Source organism: Kryptolebias marmoratus, linkage group LG6 (assembly GCF_001649575.2).
Source record: "Kryptolebias marmoratus isolate JLee-2015 linkage group LG6, ASM164957v2, whole genome shotgun sequence".
In the NCBI taxonomy this organism is placed as follows: Eukaryota; Metazoa; Chordata; class Actinopteri; order Cyprinodontiformes; family Rivulidae; genus Kryptolebias; species Kryptolebias marmoratus.
In genome coordinates this window covers 27,051,966-27,061,856 of record NC_051435.1, presented here as the reverse complement: position 1 = coordinate 27,061,856, position 9,891 = coordinate 27,051,966, and positions in this window count along the sequence as shown.

The following is a 9,891-nucleotide window of genomic DNA, read 5'->3' as shown; positions in this document are numbered from 1 at the left end:
GGAGCAGAAAAAAAAAAAAAAAAAAGTAGTATCCACTACATTATCTGAACTGCTGCAGAGAGCCACTTCCGGGTCAAGTAAATATTAAAATCAAATTCTGTCATGCTGCCAGTTTTTCAATTTTGTGTTTTTGATCTTAGCCTAAAATTGAAATATGAAAAACCAGGCGTTTTTTCGTTTTTGGTGTTATAATAAAAAACAAAAAACAAAATAACCAGTCCGTTTTTCATTATTTGATTTTTGATAGTCAATTGAAAATGGAAAGAACAAATTATACACGGATTGTGATCCTCACTCTGTTCCTTAAGTCCCTATATTGATGTACAAGCATACACATCTACCAATAATGGTGTTAGGATTCCAGCATGTATCTTTTTATTGGTTTCCATTTTGATTCGAACTTCTTGATTTTAAGTTGTAGCTTAGCTGTTATTTTTTCCATATTATAGATTTTTTTTAACTCTATCTCTCCACTGCGTGATGCTAGGAGGATGTGGGTTTAACCAAGCAGATGAAATACACTTCTTTGCAATCAGAAGCAGGACTCTAATTAAGTATTTATTATATTTGTCAATCCCATCTGAAGAGATTATTCCTAATATGTATAAGGATGGCTCCAAGACTAGATGAATACCCAAAATGTATTTTATCTCTGTTTGTATGTCTTTCCAAAACTTCACCAGTTTCGGGCAATCCCAAAATATACGAGTAAAATCCCCCACCTTACACAGTTTCTCCAGCAATATTTGGAAGATTTACTGTTGCATCTAGATGTGATGAATGGGGTGCTAAAATAGCGCATCTTAACTTTCCAGTCAAACTCCTTCCATGTTGAACTATTAGTTAGTTTATGACCTGAGCTGAATGTTTCCTCCCATTCTACATCTGTTATTATCATATTAACCTCTAACTCCCATTTTTCTTTAATCTCCATATTTTAATATTAGATTGATATGTACCTCAGGACTTACCTGTCGCCAAGTATTGGATTTATCTCCTTGAAGGACTCACAGCGGGACTTCATCATCTCCAAGCCTCTTCTCTCCTCTACACCTGTAAGAAAGAAAGAAACAGTTACCAATGAACAATCTTGTGAAAGAATACTGTCGGTACCTGAGACTCACCTGGCTCCCTTCCCTCCGTCTTTCAGATTTTCCTGGTCGAACTCCTGAACACCTGTAAATATTGTAAATAAATTCACTTACCTTGCATCCTGCCTCTGTACCTGCTTTCTGGTTCCATTCTCTATGACAATCCTGGATTATGTCAGTATGCTCCAGCCAACCATTATCAAGAACGGTCCAGAATCAGGTGGCTTAGGATTTTTAAAGAAAGAAAGAGAATTGACAAGCTTCTCCTACCCCGGAACACTTCACGGGTGAGATCGGTAAATGTGCTGGATTCTTGCTACAATGCTCCCCGGTTTTTCATCATTCCCCTCATGTGTTTTGTTCTTTTGGATTTATTTTGCTCTTGTTTTCTTGTCTGTGTCTTGTGTTTCATTCATTATTCACTTTCCCTCTGTCTGCCCCTGCTTGTCTGCCACGCCCATCTCCACCTGCCAGCTATTGTAATCACTCACCTGTGCCCACTTCCCATAATCACCCTGTGTTTAAAACCTGGTCATTTTCTCCACCACACCGCTGGATCATTGTTGTGCTTTCCGTTCTGCTCCTTGTCTTGTCATGCCCTGTTCCTTCATTTGGATTTTTTTGTTATTGTTACTTTTGCTGCCACGTCAGCCCTTTTGTTTTATCGGTTTGTTTAAGTTAATAAATTAGTTTTTTTTAATGATGATTTTGCGTTCTGGGTTCACCTCTGTATCTCCACGCCATGACAGGGTAAGCCTCGCTATTCCCATAACCATCCTGTTTTCATCACTCAACACAACAAGGGTAATTCTATCACTCATGAACCTGAAGCCATGCAGTTAGGTTGAGTCAAGCTAAGCTAAGAGGAAAGACAACAACGTTACGAGGCGAGGGAAGGTTTCTATTCTATTATTCTTTTGGGAAAAGATATGGCTCACTAGATACGAAAGGGGTTCTTTCTTTCTCCATACCACCCTAATCAGTGAACATTCAAGGATAGCTGTCCACGCCCTGGTGGACTCAGGTGCTGAACAGGGTCTGGTCTCCGAAGACCTCGTAAAGAAACTTCGTCTTCCCCTACAAGACATATCGGCAAAGCTACCGGTGTTGGACATTTCAGGCCAAATCATTACCCACATAACTCATCGAGTCTCCAACCTGCACTTCATGGCAGTTGGTAAACATCATGAGTCGGGTGAGTTTCTGGTTTTCTCATCACCCACACCACAAATGATCCTAGGTTACCCATGGTTACACAAACATAATCCTGTAATCAATTGGGCCGAAAAACGTATTGCGTCCTGGAGCAATTATTGTTTGCAAAATTGTCTCCAATCCGCCATCCCCGTTTTGTCAGCTAAAAACAAAAACCCAGAAAAGATTGATTTGTTTAAGGTACCACCCAAATATCACAATTTGGCGCCAGTTTTTAGTAAGACCACGGCTCTGTCACTTCGCCCACATAGGCCTCATGATTACACCATAGAGATCCTTCCTGGAGCCCCGCTTCCTTCCAGTCGATTATTTAATCTGTCAGGTCCCAAAAGAGAGGCCATGGAAAATTATATTGAGGAGTCACTGTCCTCAGGAATAATCCACCCCTCCACATCCCCTGTTGGGGCAGGGTTTTTCTTTGTGGAGAGGAAAGACGAGTCTTCGTCCCTGTATCGATTATCGCGGGCTAAACCAAATAACTATCAAAATCAAATATCCTCTTCCATTGATCGATTCAGTTCATCAACAAGTCCATTCAGCCACCATTTTTACTAAGTTGGATCTTCGGAATGCCTACCACCTCGTCAGAATCAGAAAAGGGGACGAGTGGAGGACCGCCTTCAAAACCCCCTTAGGACACTTTGAATATCTTGTCATGCCATTTGGACTCACTAACGCTCATGCTGTCTTTCAATCTCTCATAAATGATGTCCTCAGTCTCAATAACTTCACCTCATCTACTCACAGGACCCAGCTCAACACTGGCAACAGGTACGGGCTGTCCTCCAGAGGCTCCATGAAAACAAACTCTTCATCAAGGCTGAAAAATGTGAGTTTAATGTTCCTTCCGTGACCTACTTGGGCTTTATTTTTGGACAGGGTTGCTATAAGACGGACCCCGAAAAAAATTAAAGCAGTAGCAGAATGGCCTACCCCGGTTGATCGGCGCCAATTACAGCGGTTCCTAGGATTCGCTAATTTCTTTCATTAAAGACTACAGTCGGGTGGCGGCCCCCCTTTCCCAACTCACTTCAACCAAAGAGACCTTTGAGTGGACCCCCGTGGCCAGTAAGGCCTTCAGTGAGTTAAAGACACGTTTCATTTCTGCTCCTATATTACGCCATATGGATCCTAAGCTACAGTTTATTGTGGAGGTGGACACATCTGATTCAGGAGTAGGAGCTATTCTCTCCCAAAGATCACCGCAGGACAATAAGATTCACCCTTGCGCTTTTTTTTCTTGCCGACTGTCCCCGTCTTAGCAAAATTATGACGTGGGAAATCAAGAATTGCTAGCCATAAAACTAGCATTAGAAGAATGGCGTCATTGGTTGGAGAGAGTGGAAACACTGTTCCCGATTTGGACGGATCACAAAAATCTGGCTTATTTACAGACTTCTAAAAGACTAAATTCTCTTCAGGCCAGATGGTCTCTGTTTTTTGGACATTTTAATTTTTCAATTACTTACAGACCCGGTTCCAAGAATGTTAAACCTGATGCCCTATCCAGGCTCTGGTCAAGTTCCGAATGCCCTGAGAAGGTAGAAAACATTATTCCACCTTCAGTGTTCATCAGTTCTCTGTCCTGGGCAATAGAGGAAGAGATCGCTAAGGCTCAACAGACCGATCCAGACCCCGGCGGAGGTCCTACAGGCAAGAAATATGTACCTGAAGCAGTCAGATCCCGGGTCCTGGACTGGTTACATTCAAGTCAGTTCTTGTGTCACCCAGGTATGAGTAGTATGTTGAGTCTCACCACCAGGTACTTCTGGTGGCCCACATTATTGGCGGATGTAAAGGAGTTTGTGGCAGCGTGTCCTACGTGCGCTCACTTCAAGGACAGCCACCGTTCCCATGCAGGACTATTGCAACCACTACCGGTCCCGAGTCGGCCGTGGTCTCACATAGCCCTGGATTTAATCACCAGTCTGCCACCCTCTCAGAGTAACACTGTAATACTCACCATTGTTGACCGTTTTTCAAAATCTGCTCATTTTATCCCCCTCCACAAGCTCCCATCAGCCTTCGAAACTGCTCAACTAATAATTCAACACGTCTTCCACAGTCATGGCATCCCTATGGACGTGGTATCTTTTTGCAACAGCCTGGGAGCCAAGGTGATTCTCACGTCTGGGTATCATCCACAGTCTAATGGACAGACGGAACATTGCAATCAGTAGTAGGAAGTAGCCCTCTGCTGCCTGGCCAGTGATAACTCCTCCACATGGAGCAGGTATTTGGTATGGATTGAATACGCCCACAACACCCATGTGTCTTCCGCAAAAGGAATGTCACCGTTCAAAGCATCTGTAGGCTACAATCCCCCGTTATTTCCTACTTTCGAGTCCGAAATCTCTGTTCCTTCTGTCCAAATTCACATACGCAGATGCCGTAGAATCTGGAGACAGGCCAATCGGGCCCTCACCAGAACTCTGGAGCAGAATAAAAGAAACGCTGACCGTCAGGTAGGGGATAGGGTGTGGCTTTCTACCAGGGACACTCAATTTAAGAACATGTCTAGAAAGATTTTATTGGTCCCTTTTCCATTGAACGCATTATCAATCCTCAGGTTAAACTCGTAATCCAGAGTTCTCTGAGCCGTCCTCCCCCCCTCACGCCCGGCTAATTGATAACCACCTGGCTTTCACTGTTCATCGCATCCTGGACATCAGACGGAGAGGGAGGGGTTTTCAATACCTAGTAGACTGGGAGGGTTATGGCCCAGAGGAGCGAACTTGAGGTTCCTAGATCCTTTATTTTGGATCCCACGTTAATAACCGATTTTTACAGAACCCGTCCTTAGAGATGTCCAAGATAGCAAGGGGGCAATCATTGGGGGGTGGGGGTGGGGGGGGTACTGTGAGGATTTGAGTATTCTGTCTTCATACCTGCTTTCTGGTTCCATTATCTATAACAATCCTGGATTATGTCAGTTGTCATCGCCACACATGTGACACTTGCAAAAGATGACACCCCACTTGTTTGCACAGTAAAAAACAATTGCAAAAATAAAAGACCTTAGAGCTCCACAAATGTCAATCCAACCACAAAAAGTGATACTACAGCAGCCACAACTCTGAGTGTCACAAAGGTGGGTCAGTCAGGTAATACCTCTACGATCGTTCCTGTGTGGGTTTCTGCTGTCCAAAGTCCATCTAAAGAGCAGTTAGTGTTTGCTTCATTAGACACACAAAGTGGCAATACATTTGTCAGTGAAAAGGTAATTAACCAATTACAAGCAGACTCCCATCTAGTTAAGCAAAAATTAATCACAATGCTGGGAGTTCACATGATGGTTGATGGTTATTGTTCAGATGTTATTGTTGACCTTCCACCTTCTTACACAAAGGATTATATACCATTTATTTAGGACAACATACCTACAAATGAAACTGCAAAGCAATGGACCCATGTGGCAGACATCATGAATAAGTTCCTCCTCCTCTCCTGAGTTGTGATGTTGGACTACTCATTGGATTTAACTGTCCCAGATCTCTAGCTCCAAAACAGGTTCTACTTGGAAAGGACAATGAGCCATTTGCTATCCAGACAGATCTTGGGTGGAACATTGTTGGTGGCTCCATATCAGAGTGAAATGAAACATGTCTGTTCCGCAGAGTTGTAGTAAAAGAACTGCCCTCAGTAACACCAATGGACATGATCAGTGTTCTTGAATCAAATTTTAAGGACACAAAAGCAAAAGACAAAACAGTCTCACAAGAGGATCTAATTTTTCTGAACAAACTCAAGGAAGGAATAAAGAAAATCGAGCAAGGACACTGTGAGATGCCTCTTCCATTCAAACAAAGGCCACACTTATTAGATAACAAAAGGATTGCCCAGATCAGACTGGAACACTTAAAACGAAAGTCCAACAAGGATGAAAATTACAAAAGGGACTACACTGCATACATGAATGACATAACTGAAAGAGGAAATGTAGAAGTACACAATGAAGGACAGCAAAGTGAACAATGGTGCATCCTCCATCGTGGAATTTACCATCCCAAAACGCCCACAAAACTGCACATTGTATTCAACTGTTCAGCCAAACACAATGGAATAAGTCTCAATGAGCATTTTCTCCAAGGGCCAGACTTAATGAACAATCTGACTGACATTCTCTTAAGGTTCAGATAACATTCTATTGCTTTAATGTGCGATATGGAAAAGATGTTCCATCAGTTTCATGTCAGTTAAAAAGATAGACTATCTACGTTTCCTCTGGTGGAAAAACGGTGATACAAGCACACAACCTCAAACCTACAGAATGAAGGTACATCTCTTTGGTGCGTCATCGTCTTCAGGCTGTGCAAATTATGGACTAAAGTACTTAGTCAAAGAGCACTGCCACTTGCACCCAACAGGTTCACAGTTCATGGAGAAGAATCTGGAGTTTGTCCCCACCCATTGGGCGGCGCAACTAATTCTCCTTTCCCAGCTGCAGCTGATTGCCCCTGATGAGCAGCTCCTGCATTTAAGCCTCCGGCTAGTTCCAGATCGTCGCTGGAGCATCGAGCCTACTGGGGTAGAATCACACTCACTATGTTCTAACCTCAAGCCCAAAGTCAATGCTAACCTTGTTGATGTTTGCTTCCTACCTCAGGTTAAATCGCTCGATCTCGGTGATCACTACCTGCCTGGAACTTACCTTTTGTGAAGACTGGACAAACTTACCTTTTGCTGGATCACTGGACTCCTGGGTCATTCCGTTTGTTCACGCTTGTTGTCGTCCTTGTTCCATGCCTTGCCTTGCCTTGCCATCGTTTCTGGATTTTTGTTATTATGAGTCTGCGCTCTGGGTTTGCTTCTGTCTCCCCCGTTATTGACAAAAGGGGACTGTTTCAGATTTGATAACATTAAAAATTCAGCCAGCTACACGCAGAGGCATTCTATCCACTGTCACGTCAATCTATGACCCTCTTGGATTTTTAGCACCATATGTACTAAATGGAAAGAGAATCTTACAAGAAATGTGCCAGCATTGTATTGGATGGGATGACCCACTACCAAACTCACTCAAGCCAAGGTAGGTGAGTTGGCAAAATGACTTTTTAAATCTAGACAAACTAAACATACCTCACTGTTATCTGCTTGCTAGTTTTGGTGAACCGAAAGAAATGGAGTTGCACCACTTTTCAGATGCAAGCTCAAGCTGTTATGGACAATGCAGCTATCTGAGAGCAAAACAACACTAAAGATGAAATTCACTGGTCTCTGGTGATAGCAAAAGCTCAATTTTCTCCAACTAAACTAACCCCAATCTCCAGACTTGAATTAACAGCAGACGTGGTTTCAGTCTCGGTTAACAACATGTTATAGGAAGAAATGTGTTACAATATAAAATAATATTTCTGGACTGACTCAAAGGTGGTACTGGGCTACATAAACACTGATGCACGTCCCTTCCACACTTTTGTAGCTAACAGGGTCCAAATTCTCAGCAATGGTTTTATGTGCCATCAAAAATGAAGCCAGCCAGTGCTTCAAGAGGTGTAACTGTCAGTGAGGTAATTAAGTCTAACTGGTTCACTGGCGCGGCATTTTTATGGAAAATAAACTGCCTACACCACAAAGTGGTCAGCTTGATCTGACCATAGGAGATCCAGAAGTCAGAAAAGTACATTGTTAACTAAAGTCACAGATACTGTGAGTCTTTCTGAACGTGTAAGTAAATTCTGTTTGGATCCAGGGTGGTGGTCTGGGGTTTTTGCTGTTTGTTTTCCTCCTTGTCCACCAGAGGGTGCTGAGAGGTCAAATTGTGGAGGGCGTGAACGGCGGCTGCTGGCTTACCTGTACACCTGCAAGTCATCTCATCATCTGGAGGAGTATAAGAGAGGGGAGCAGCCAACAATTCTCTGCCAGAGTGTTAGCCAGTAATGGTACTTCAGGTCATCAGTATTTCTCTTCGTGTTTACCTCCTTGTCAACCTTCCAGTGATTCTTTGTGTACCCTCTCCTCTGGTGATTCCTTGTGACGCCATGGTGGTTTACCCACCAGTAGCCTAAGCCCCACTTAATTCCTTGCTGTAACCAAACCTCCCTGGATCTCTCCGTTGGCTGTCTGCTTCGCTCCTCTCTGCTGGACAACAAAGAACTTGCCTGTCCGCCCTCCAACGCTGTCCCTCCGTTGGTCTAGCAGCAAAGCCTCCACCGTGATCTCCACCCTGGTAACCACAGTTATTCTCCCCGGCTCAGATCTCCACCTACCCCAAGTAAGAAAGTTCCTTTGCTTCCACATTTCTAAATTCCCACTGTCATCAAACTCACCTCCACCTCTTCCGCTTCAGTGAACCCGAGCCCTGGTGCCGTCATCCCTTGGACCAACCGTTGTGATTATTATTGTTTATTTTTTCAATAAATCCTTTTCACTGATTTTGTTTCTCCACCTGGTGTTTCTGCATGTGGGTGAGAAAGATAGAACTCATCATGACAAATTCTCATCCTGGTCCAAAGCAATCAAAGCTGTAGCACGTCTCATAAGAAGGGCTAGACATATTAAATCAAATGCATCAGCTACAGTCAGTGAACAGGAAAATGTTGAACTTGTGATCATTTGTGATGTACAAAGTCAAACATGGACATGAAATAAAACTGTTGAACAAAGGAAAAAGAACTCCCACATCACAACAAGCTGTTTAAACTGGACATTTTCATGGACACAGATTGTCTCCTCAAGGTGGGAGGGAGACTCCAACATGCAACAAATGACACCTTCAAACACCCAATTGGGATCCCAAAGGAACATTCTGCCGCCAAGCTCATAATATCTCACTGTCACGACAAAGTAAAAAGGAAAAGGATTCACTCTAAATCATATCAAATCTAATGGACATTGGATTCCCGGAATGAGTAAAACCATTGCTTCATTCATCCATCAGTGTGTGACCTGCCGCATACTCCGCAAAGTTCCTGAGGGTCAAAGGATGAGTGACTTACCTCCACAGTGCTTAGAACCCTCTCCTCCCTTCACATACTGTGGCATGGACTATTTTGGTCCATTTATAACAACAGAGGGAAGAAAACAAAACAAACACTATGGACTCCTATTTACATGCTTTTGTTCTTGTGCTATTCATATTGAGTTATTAGAGGACTTGTCCACTGATGCATTTATAAATGCATTAAGGTGTTTCATTTCAATCAGGGGTGCAGTCCAACAAATCCAATGTGACCAGGGAACCAACTTTGGTTGGGTATGCTACAGAACATTTAAAACAGTAGGTCCACCATCATCTCTATTTTTCATCTGGACTCTTGATGGCTGTGAAAGGCTGGTGCCGAGAAAAGAATGCAGCTCATGGGCATGCAGCACTAGATCAATTACTGACCTGACAGATGTCCCGTACAGTGCCACTCTGTACTTCTCCACTGCATGATTACAGATTAGGTCAATTTCTTCCTGCTCAGATGGTGGGTGTCATGATGGGTTTTAAGAGTCGAACCCACATGCAGAAACTCTCAGAGAGAAGGAGTAAATGCAATAGTTTATTTACAAAATGTACAAGTAATTGCAAGGCAAAGAATGGATGACAGGAACCAGGAAATCCGGACCGGCTGCAATCAAGAGAGAGGTGGTGAGTTGA